This window comes from Quercus lobata, chromosome 11, assembly GCF_001633185.2.
Source record: "Quercus lobata isolate SW786 chromosome 11, ValleyOak3.0 Primary Assembly, whole genome shotgun sequence".
Classification (NCBI taxonomy): domain Eukaryota; kingdom Viridiplantae; phylum Streptophyta; class Magnoliopsida; order Fagales; family Fagaceae; genus Quercus; species Quercus lobata.
The window spans coordinates 41,346,427-41,358,600 of record NC_044914.1 but is presented as its reverse complement, the minus strand read 5'-3'; positions in this window follow the sequence as shown (position 1 = coordinate 41,358,600).

Here is a 12,174-nt window from a genome sequence, read left to right as displayed (position 1 = left end):
TCGTATTAATTTGGTCCCTAACATTTTTAGTTTTATGTCAATTTGGTTTTTAACATTTTTATTCCCATATTAATCTGGTCTTTGACGTTATCTCTTGGATGGAAAAAAAAACTAATGTGTCAAATGGAATAATAAAAAATGATTTTTCGTACTGCATCAATTGCCAAATGTACTGTCATGTCAGATTAAAAAAAAAAAGAAAAAAGAACCAATTAAAATGTTTATCCGTGAGTTAGATATCATCTCTTAGATGGTTCTAAAATTTGTAAAACTAGTCGAAGACTCCACTTTGTGTGGGAACATATCATTCTCTACAAATATATCATTCTATTATTTTGATTTATTTTTTTGACAAAATTGAGTGTGTTTAATTGATAGTATATTTATTTTATTATTATTTTTATTATTGAGGAGGTATTATTCTTTTTTCAAGTGATATATATTCTTCAAATTTTTGTTATAGTGTGTTATGTTTTCCTTTTTTATTTCTACAACTAAATATTTTTAAGTTTCAAATTAATTATTTAAATTTCTCATTCTTTTAAAGGAGAATGTCATGTTAATCAAATTGCATCACAAATTTAAATTTGATATTACTCAAATAATTGATAAGCACATTCAAATATTACAATTGCTCTTTTTGATTGTTAAATGTTATCCTATTGCACTATAAAAAATTAAAAATAGTATATAAGATTTTTTTTTTTTTTTGGTTCTCTTTTATTGTTAAATGTTATCCTATTCTATTATAAAGAATTAAAAATGGTATTTAGGAATATAATATTATTCTATTACATAATATGATTTGGATAATTTAGTGTTTATTATTATATCTTTTTTTTTTTTTTTTTTTCATCTTATCTTATTCACCATTTAAATTTAGTTAGATTCTCCATATCATTGAATTATTTATATTTTCTCTCCTTTTTTATTTTTAAATGTTAAAAATATAAGATTAACTCAAACCAAAACTATATGTGATGAGAAACTCATAAAACAAACCACCAAAATGCATCGACCCAAAGTATTGAAAGTAGAGTTAGAACATGCAACGAAAGTCCAAATGGCTTAGAAATATAGCCGAGGATGATCTTGTCCTCGGCGTCCCAAAACCTAGAAAGAAGGAACGGCATGCCACCAAAGGCAACCTCCAGAGCGCTCCTAGAAGGAAGGGCGAGTACATTGTAGGAGTAGTTCAAGGAAAACTGTCACCTCCGCATTGAATGCGCTAATAAACGTCCTGACTGCCTTAATGGGGAAAGGACCTTTGAACAGTGTGGCGACAAAGAATAAGGGAAAGACTGCCACAATTGCAATTAAGTACTCTGCGCCTGACAGAGCCATGCTCTTCAGATTTTACAACCACCCCCAACCACTTTGGGTATGGGCTGATAAGACAAGTATTAGCCCTATGAAACTGAACCTACACGTGAACGTTCGAGGGAGGGGAAAAGCTAGTATAAAAGGAAAATGATGTATCGTCTCTAGAGAGAGGAAAAAACCTAGCACAAAAGGGGTAATAAGAACGTTAAACTCCTCGGACGAGGGCCAAGAACTAAAGCCACCCAGGCCGTGCCGAGGAGAACGTCTTCTTGGATACGCTCAATTCACACCTGTGCAATCATCATGAACACCATGACTAACGACTGTCCGTTCACCAAGGCCTAGACTTTTAGCCCACTCTCTACAAATTTTATTGTTTGGACCTTTAACTTCGAACCCAATACTCCTTGGGGATTGTTACAAATTGAGTCCTTACAATTGGCACTGTCTGTGAGAAGGCTTGTGCGTTGGCACAGGCGGCAGTTAGTCATAGTGAGATCAAGCCCCGGTCAATTAGGTTCCCTCAAAAGAAATAGTTTTTGCGGTGGTGCAAGCTATGCGAAAGCCTCTCCATCATTTCCAACAGCACGCGGTTGCTGCCCTAACTCAGTTCCCATTCAGGGCTACACTTCGAAGCGTTAGTGGCATGGGCAGTTCTAGGGGCTTCTAACATAAAGTTTATGCTACACACATATGCCGAGGGGCTAATCCTCGCGGTACAAGAAAATATAAATTTTGGATAGAACCAAGATCTTGCATATGGGGAAACTAACTACTTAAAGAAAATATAAGTTTTGGACAGAACTAAGGTCTTGCATGGTCCTCAGACCCAAACCTATGGGGAAACCAACTACTTAAAGAAAATATAAGTTTTGGACAGAACAAAGGTCTTGCATGGTCCTCGGACCTAAACCTATGGAGAAACCAACTACTTAAAGAAAATATAAGTTTTTGACAGAACCAAGGTCTTGCATGGTCCTCGGGTTCAAACCTACAGGGAAACCAACTACTTAAAGAAAACATAAGTTTTGAACAGAACCAAGGTCTTGCATGGTCCTCGGACTCAAACCGATGGGGAAACCAACTACTTAAGAAAATATAAGTTTTGAATAGAACCAAGATCTTGCATGGTCCTCGGACTCAAACCTATGGGGAAATCAACTACTTTAAAAACTATAAGTTTTGGACAGAATCAAGGTCTTGCATGGTCCTCGGATTCAAACCTATGGGGAAACCAACTACTTAAGAAAATATAAGTTTTGGATAGAATCAAGGTCTTGCATGGTCCTCAGACTTAAACCTATAGGGAAACTAACTACATTAAGAAAATATAAGTTTTGGACAGAATCAAGGTCTTGTATGGTTCTCGGACTCAAACCTTTGGGGAAACCAACTACTTTAAGAAAATATAAGTTTTGGATAAAACCAAGGTCTTGCATGGTCCTCAGACTCAAACCTATGGGGAAACCAACTAATTTAAGAAAATATAAGTTTTGGATAGAATCAAGGTTTTGCATGGTCCTCGGACTCAAACTTATGGGGAAATCAACTACAAGAAAATATAAGTTTTGGACAGAACCAAGGACTTGTATGGTCCTTGGACTCAAACCTATAAGAAACTAACTACATTAAGAAAGGCTTAAGTCCTAGACAGAATGGAGATCCCGCGCAGTCCTCGGACCCTCAACTCTGAGGAAACTAGCACAACCGAGTGTTTAGACCTGGTGCAGTCATACCTCGGTCCTCGGACCGGATGCCCAAAACAAGTTAAGGCTATGAATATCGTCTGAAATGCTGCAAAGCACCCTAGTGCCTGGCGACCCCCTCGGATAGCTCATTTTAGGTTACACGTCATCGGGTGATCACCCCATATGCAATATAGAATATTCAGCTATTATCTCGGTTAATCTAATAATGTTAGCCTACTTGAAGTCGGCATTGTTGTGCCCGACAGTTTGATAAAGTTCAAAGTGATAACTCTTTGCTAACAAGGGCATCGGCCCTAAGTGCTGTTTGAAAGAACAGGACACCAACACATCCATTCACAAAATAATTATTGTGGAAAAGAAAGAACACGCAAAATAGGATAAAGTTATCTCTTATTAAACAAAGAAGTAGTACAACATACAGAAAAGGGGCTTAAACAAGCCTATACTAGAAGCTAACTACAGAGAAAAAAAAAAAAAAAAAAGGGATGGGGATACACGGAAATGACGGATCCTTCAACCTTCAATTTTGCTCTAGCAGCAACTAAGCAATTCTGGATGGCACCAGTGATGGAAGAGAAGAAGAAGCAGAGGCACCTAGGTGGCACCAGTGATAGAAGAGAGGAAGAAGCGGGGATGCCAAATCCCCGTACTAGCTCTGACTGCAATCAAGCAAGTATCATATTAGCAGCAATCGAGCGAGAACGGATGGTATCGGCGATGAGAAATCTCAGTGCTATCGCACCAAAGATCTGATGCGACCTCCACCTGCTTCGGATTTTGGCTGAAGGAAGAAGAGGCTCCTTTCTCGCCTTATCAAGGGGAAGAGATATCTTGGGTCTTTGTCTCCTTTACATTGACCGAGCCATTTTGGATCTCGAAGATATCCAAGACTTCTGAAGAGGGTGTGGTCCCCTCACCCTTATCCTAGCCTTAACCATATCACCCCCTAAGGCGCAGTCACACTGGTAGTGGGGACTTTGGGCACAATTAGAGGGTTAGGAATTTGAAAAGCTTAAAGGGTCTACAAATAAAGGAAGTGACCTCTCACCGTGCTTCTTATATGGGGGTAAGCCTGGTGGCATTTAATATGTGCAAATCTCCAAGAAAAACTATAAACGAGATACGTCCCGCTCAATTCCTAAAGCAGTCTTTAGCCGTTGGATTTGCGTCGCCTTGTAAAGAGACCTTATTAAAGGCTCGCCTCATGTACCGAAACGGCAGGAACACGGCGTGGGTAAATTAAAAGAATGTCTCACAACCAAGAGCGTGTCCTAGGCAAATGAAAAGGCTTCGGCATTGATGAAAAACAAGACTTGGCAAGCTATGACATAGGCCCGACGTCACCAAAACCCTCCTCTCCGTCCGAGGACATGCAACGAAAGTCCAAATGGCTTAGAGATATAGCCGAGGACGATCCTGTCCTCGATGTCCCAAAACTTAGAAGGAAGGAACGGCACGCCATTAAAGGCGGCCCCCAGAGCGCTCCTAGAAGGAAAGGTGAGTACATTGTAGGAGCAGTTCAAGAAAAACTGTCATCTTCTCATTGAATGCGCCAACAAACATCCTGGCCGCCTTAATGGGGAAAGGACCCCTGAACAGTGTGGTGACAAAGAACAAGGGAAAGGTTGCCACAACTACAATTAAGTACTCTGCGCCTGATAGAGCCATGCTCTTCAGCTTTTACAACCACCCCTAACCACTTTGGGTATGGGCTGATAAGATAAGTATCAGCCCTATGAAGTTAAACCTACACGTGGACGTTTGAGGGAGGGGAAAAGCTAGTATAAAAGGAAAATGATGTATCTTCTCTAGAGAGAGGAAAAAACCTAACACAAAAGGGGTAATAAGAACGTTAAACTCCTCAGACGAGGGCCAAGAATTAGAGCCACCTAGGCCGTGCTGAGGAGAACGTCTTCTTGGATACGCTCAGTTCACCCTTGTGCAATCATCATGAACACCATGACTAACGACTGTCCATTCACCAAGGTCTAGACTTTTAGCCCACTCTTTACAAATTTTATTGTTTGGGCCTTTAACGTTCGAACCCAATACTCCTTGGGGATCGTTACAAATTGAGTCTTTACAATATATATATATATATATATATATATCTATAGAGAGAGAGAGAGAGAGAGAGTAATCACATATTCTAGGAGAGAATGTAAGAGAAATAGCAACATTATATAAAATAAGGTGAGTAAAAGAATATTCCAAAGAAAATGTATAATTGTAAACAACAAATTATCCAAACTATGCTACGTAGTAGAATAACATTATATAAAATCATTGGATAACATTTAACAATAAAATAAAATAAAATAAAAAATGATAACAAATTAAAATATAACCAAATACATCAACCTATAGTAGAGTCCAACAAAAAAATTCTTCAACCTAAATTAGATGTGTGACAAAGAATTAAAAATTCACCAAAAGAAAGAAGAGAGAGAGAGACAGAGAGTATTGGCCTATTTGTGTGGGCAACATATAGATAGAATGGAAGAGAGAAGCAAATATTTATAATAAAAAAAAAGGGGAGAAGAAGAGTCAAAATAAAATGAATATGAAGGGATGAAATAATTGTAAGGTTAAAGTATAGAGTAGTGGGGAGATAAAAGTTAAAAGTGGGGGGAATGTTGGAGGAAGAGTAATTGTAAGGTGATAAATTAAAATAATTATAAAGGGGAGAGAAAATGTTAGAAATGATATAGCCGCTAATGTGGCTTAAAAAAAGTATAGTAACAATAAATAATACGCTCTAGTTTTTAGCTATACCAGTCGCATACCCGCATGTTGCGTGTGATAATTTTTTTAGGATGGTCTCATTAAATATTTTATTAATACTATAATTTTAATTATTAACCATTGGTTTTTCATTAGTTTTTAAGTTAATAAAAACCTTAATTTTTACCTTTACACACACACACACACACACACGTGTGTATATATATATATATATATAGAATGAATCTTTACACATATCTTTAAGAAAACTCTATATATTCCACTTTTATGGATGCGTAAAATTATAGACTACTATTCCATAATAATAGTGGCTAATTAATTAATTAATTAATTAATTAATTATATATATATATATATATATATTAGTGATCTCATTTGTAATGCTTCTTACCATTATCATATTTTTACTAACTGATGATTTGCATAACAAAGACGATAAATGAGAGGTAGCATTGTTCATTAGATTTTTGAAAGTAATAGTGTATGAAACTTATATATATATTATAAATAAGGTTAAATGAAATGTCAAAAAATGGATTTTTAAATTTTCTAACTTAATTTCTTATGTAATCTTTAGTACTATCAACTAACATCTCTTTTTTAGTTATGATTAAAATGGTTTCTATAGTTAGAGTTTAATTAGTTTTTAATTTAAATTTAGTACTATGATTGTATTTAATTGTTGATTATTGATTTAATTTTTTAAGTGAATTTAACGGTTTATGTTACTACACTCAAATTTTTTAATGTTCTCCACACGGTAATCTCCATTTTATTTTTTACTTCTCCTTACAACCTCTTTGTTTTCCAATCAATGATTACTAATTGATGTTTGTTTGTTTTTTCTTTATCTACTCTTTATTACTTTGTATTGGTTTTTGTAAACCATCTCTCTCTCTCTCTCTCTCTCTCTCTCTCCATTGGTAACCTATCGTTTTTCAAAATTTGATGGTGATTCTATGACATTAAATATGCATTATATATATATATATATATATATTTTTTTTTTTAATTTAGTGTTTCTAACTTGATTTTTTTTGTATTTCATTCTTCCTTTGATGCATTGGGTGTGAGAATGAGTGTTTCCCTAGCATTACTCCACTTAATGTGGACAATTTTATTTATTTAATTTAGGCAAAATATTATATTTTAATTTTTTTAAAATAAAAAAAGAGTGGAAATATAAATAATTAAATGATATATATGGGGGATGTGGCTAAATTTAAATGTTATATAAGATGATATGAGAAAAAAATAAAAAATAAAATACATAACAATAAGCACTAACTTATCCAAATAATTCTATGTAATATAATAATATTACATTCTTATATACTATTTTTAATTATTTATAATGCAATATGATAATATTTAACAATCAAAGTCATGAAAAAAAAAAAAAAAAAAAAACTTAAAACACAAAACTAAATCCCATCAACTAAAATAGAATTCTTAAGAATACAAAATTTTATCAAGCTTTAGAGATGCAAGAAAAATAAAAATAAAAATCCACCAAAAAATTGAGGGAGAAAGAGTGGGAAATAACCACTTTTATGTGAGAGAAAATTATGTAAAGAATGGAAGAGTGAATGACAAATTTATACTAAGAGGATGATAATAAAAAGAAACAAAATAAAGGAAGATAAAAGGAAAGAAGAAGAGTGATATCAAGGTAGAATATTTGGGGAGATGAAAAGGTAAAAAGAAGGAGAAAGGTTGGAGAAAGTGTAAATGTTAAAAAAAAAAAAAAGAGTACAATTTGATGAGCACAATTTTCTTTTATTTGAATTTAAGTAAAGTATTACATTTTTTATTTTTTAAAACAAAAGGAGAGAGAAAATATAAAAAATTTAATGATAAGGAGGATGTGGTTGAATTTCAATATTGAGTAAAATAGAAGATAAGAAAAAAAAAAAGAAAAATTAAAAGATATAACAATAAAGACTAAATTATCCAAATTATGCTATGTAATGGAATACTATTTTATTTTTATCTACTATCTTTAATTTTTTATAATGTAATCGGATAAAATTTAACAATCAAAGAGCAAAATAATAATAATAATAATAACTTAAAATACAAAACTAAATCGTATCAACCTAAATTAGAGTTCTTAAAAACATAAAAATTTATCAACCTAAAGCGGAGATGCAACAAAAAATAAAAATCCACCAAAACATTGAGAGAGAGAGAGAGAGAGAGAGAACATTTGAGAGAAAACTATGCAAAGAAGAATGAAAAAGAATGACAAATTTAAGAGGGAAGGAATAAGAAAAGACAAATAAAGGAAGATGAAGCGAAAGATGAGTACCAATATTAAAGTAGAGGGTAGTGGGGAGATGAAAATGTAAGGGAAGAAGAAAGGTTGAAGAAAGTGTAAATATTTAAAAAATAAGTGAATGTAAAAAAAAAAAGGAATAAATAATAAATAATAATTATGTGGCGATGAGGTGGCACAATAGGAGCTTAGCAGTAATAAATGCCACGCTTCAACATTAGATATAGATATAGATTTCTAAAAATTTTCTGTCGTTAGTCCACATCTGACATCTACATCTCTTTCTCCCCATCCTTACGTTCACGTGAGCACAGGCCTTGAGAATAGATGGGCAAGTAAAATTATCTTGTCTAATCCCCTTATCCACCATTTCTTTATAGGCAGAGAGAGCCTCCCTAAAAAGCCCATTCCTAACATAAGCATAGATAAGAAAATTCCAAGGAAAAGGGTGCAAAATACTTGAATTTGCTGTAATAGTACGGGTTTTAGGAAGGAGGTCAAAACTTGAGTAAAAAGTAACAAGCTTGGGCAACAAAATGGGGTGTTGTTCGAGACTCAAGGGGTTGATTTGGGCATGAAGTTGTTGACCTTGTGGGAGCGATTTAAGGTTAGTGCAAGATAGAAGAAGACAAGATGAGATGTAAGATAAGGTCATAAGAAGAAGAGGCATGAAGCTGGATAAGAGAGAAGGTTTGAATGCTTTTGATAGATGGCCTCGACTTGCAAAGTCCTTGAGAGATGTAAATAGGGAATTAATCATAGAGGGTGAGGATGAGGGAGAAGAGATGGAGATGGGTACTAACAAGAGAAAGAAACTTTTAGGGAGATGATATCTTTACTCAAGTGTAAATAATTTAATTTGGATTTTTTTTGTTTGTTTGATATGGCGGTAAAATTGGTTGTATAGGGCAAAACAAACAACCAAGCCCAAGATTGTTGAGGTTGGGCTAGGAAGGAGGCCCAATACAACTAATTTGTAAAGAATGGATGGTCAAGGTCAACACTTTGATCCCTTGTAGCTATGAGTTGATAATTAGAGGAAAGAAGTTAACAAGGATGACAACACATGTATAGATTTATAGTAGGAAAAGAAGGATTCTTATTCAAGTTCTTCCTCGGGCTAGTCGAGAAGGATGTTGTTCTTTAAGAATGTGCATCTCAATTTTACAATGTTCACTTTCTCTCTCTCTATCCCTACTCTCTCTCTGAACTTTTTCCAATCCCCTATCAAGGAGGACCTTCCTTCCTATATATAGTTGTTGGGATTGCATCTCAACCTTACACTTGGAGGGTTGTTGATCTTTCTTTAGATATTTGTCCCATCATTGCCTTGCTGGTAGTGGTAGAGTAGGTTGCAGGATATAGAGGTATTGTTCAGGGGTCATTCTACAATTAATGCGGTAGGCTGAGTTGGTATAGTGCATTGAATGTGAAGGTGATGGATGCTTTATCCAGACGTTTCCTCCTTTCCTCTGCTCTTGCTTGTACATCATTATGATCTTCCTCAGTGTTGATCCCCACTTTTGACAAAGGGCCCAATAGCAAAAGAAGCCAAACAATATGAAGAAAGTGAGAAAAGGAAATAGTAAAGAAATAAGGAAGCAAGCCCAGCAAGCCGAAATGGCAGGATTGATGGCCAGCATGACCACAAGAATAAAAGGAGGTAAAGAGAGAGTAAGTGGGCTGAGGAATCCCAAGGAATGAAGTAGTAAGCCCATGAGAATAATAAGAGGTAGAGAGAGAATAAATGGGCCGAGGAATCTTGGGAAATGAGTTAGTAAACTTAATGGGTCGGCTTAGAGGCCAATAAGTCCAAGAAGCAATGAGAAGTAAAGACGTGATAATTGGGCTGAGAAAGTCCAAAGGATCTAGTAAAAAGCCTATGGGAGTAAAAGAGGTAAAGAGGTAGAAAATAAGCCGAGGAAGCCCAAGGAATAAAATGATGAAATGGGCTGGTACAGTAAGAACGTTGGCCAACAAAGCCTAAGAGAGGTAAAGATGTGAAAAGTGGGCTTGGGAGCCCTTGAGTAGAGAATTGACAAAGAAGTGGGCTGACACGGCAACCCTCAAGCCCACGATGTAACACGAAGTGAAAGGAAGGTAAAACTATAGTAGGCATGATGAAATGATATGGCAAAAGCAATATGATAGACCACAAACTGAATGACCCCTAGTGATAGAAATTAATTAATTAATTAGTCAAGTTATTAATTAATCAATTTATCATGTAAACGCGTGGTAGCACAAATAAATCACCAATAAACTAAATACGCAGTGGAAAATAAAAGACACGGTGATTTGTTTACGAATGGGGAAAACCTAATGGCAAAAACCCCACTAGGTGGTCATCACTCTTGAAACTCCACTATTATGACAACAAGCGGTTACAAGAAAGGAATCCCAGTACCTTACCAACCTACAGTTGAACCCTTACCTCAATACCCAATTGGACTTGTTTTGTAGTGACAGTTCCCCTTTCAGATGCACGACTCCCAGTACGTGGCTAATCAATTGCGCGGATCCTAGTACACGACTTCAATCACCAACTAAGAAGGTTGTTGGTTGCAAAGTTCTTTGGTTCATCCACATGATGAAGTTCAAGAAGATGCTTGGTCACAAAACCCTAAAGTGCACATACACAGCAACTTCTTCAAGAGAAAGAGATGAACTAGGGCAAGAACTTTGTCTTCGATCACAATTTACTTGAACAAAGTTTGCTCAAAGCTTGAGCAACTTGTGAACACTTTGACGACCCTTAAAACAATCATTTTATATGTCTAAGGTTAGGAGAAAAGAAGGCCCAAAGACACATCCACGGATCCCAAGAAAATCAGATTGAGAATCTGAAAATCATAAACCTCGATAGATAGCAGGTGTCGAGAAGCTGTCGAGAAGGTGTTGAGCACACCGATTGAAGAAAAGCTTCCTTAAGCTCGATAGATGTAGCTGCCGACCAGCTGTCGAGCTTTAATGATTTTGCACTCTGAACTTGTTTTCTTAAATAAACTTGAAAGTTTCAATACTTGATCTTGAAACAAGGTTTTTTGAAGTATTTAAAACATCCTAAATGTACCTAAATACAAGTAAAGTGTGTTTTGTCAAAGGATAAGCCAATTACATAAAATCATGACATATGTTCTAAACAAGTGAAACACATATGTCCTAACAATCTCCCCCTTTGGAAATCCGTGACAAAACCACAACAAACAAATGAACATATGAGAGAAGTCATAAATCACTCAACTCATATTCACTTGTTGAATATAATAAAATCTATCCTAATACAAACTCTTGAAAAACTTTGCAAGAAGAGAGTTTATGGCAAGTAGACTTTGACAACCTGTATTTCTAAAACACTTTAAAACAAAATTCATCAAGGCATCTTTGTGTGAAACAGAAATAATAGATTACATACAAGTATAAGAAACATGTGCATAAAGAGAGAAAAGAAACTACACATGAAGGGGTAGGTGAAAGAAAAACATACATCAATATAAATAAAGAGATAAGTACAATGTATGTCTATAAATGGTCACAAGACCTCATGTACAAGAGTAATGTATCTAAAAAGAAAGAAAAGAAAAGATACAATACTATCCTTACTACATCCCTCAAAAAATGTATCAACACTCCCCCTAACAAAATGATGCTATACTAACTCTCCCCCTAAGATAGACTACTCTCATACCAAAACTACTCCTCATTTTTGTTATAAATGACAAAGGGTAAGGGTGTCAAGTAGACATCTCATCGGCAGAGCTAGCATCTCCATCATCATCATTTAAAGCATCATCATCATCACCATCATCATCATCCTCATCTGCAGAAGCAGAAGCCATGGGAGAAGGTGGTGAAGGAGTAGCCTCAGGAGCAAAACCACCCATAGATGTTTGTCCTCATGCAATACGACTGACACGAATGTTCGCCTAATACAACTCCGTAGAGAGTGTATCGAGGCGAGCATCCATGCTCTGCAGCTGCGCCATGATATCTCCTAGAGACACATCACTCGAAGAAGAAGGAGGAGCCAATGTGGATGGAGCCGAATGAGATGGAGCGGAATGAGAGGAAGGAGCTGCTGAATCCGACTGCCGCGACCGAAGCTGGGCCTCGCTATGT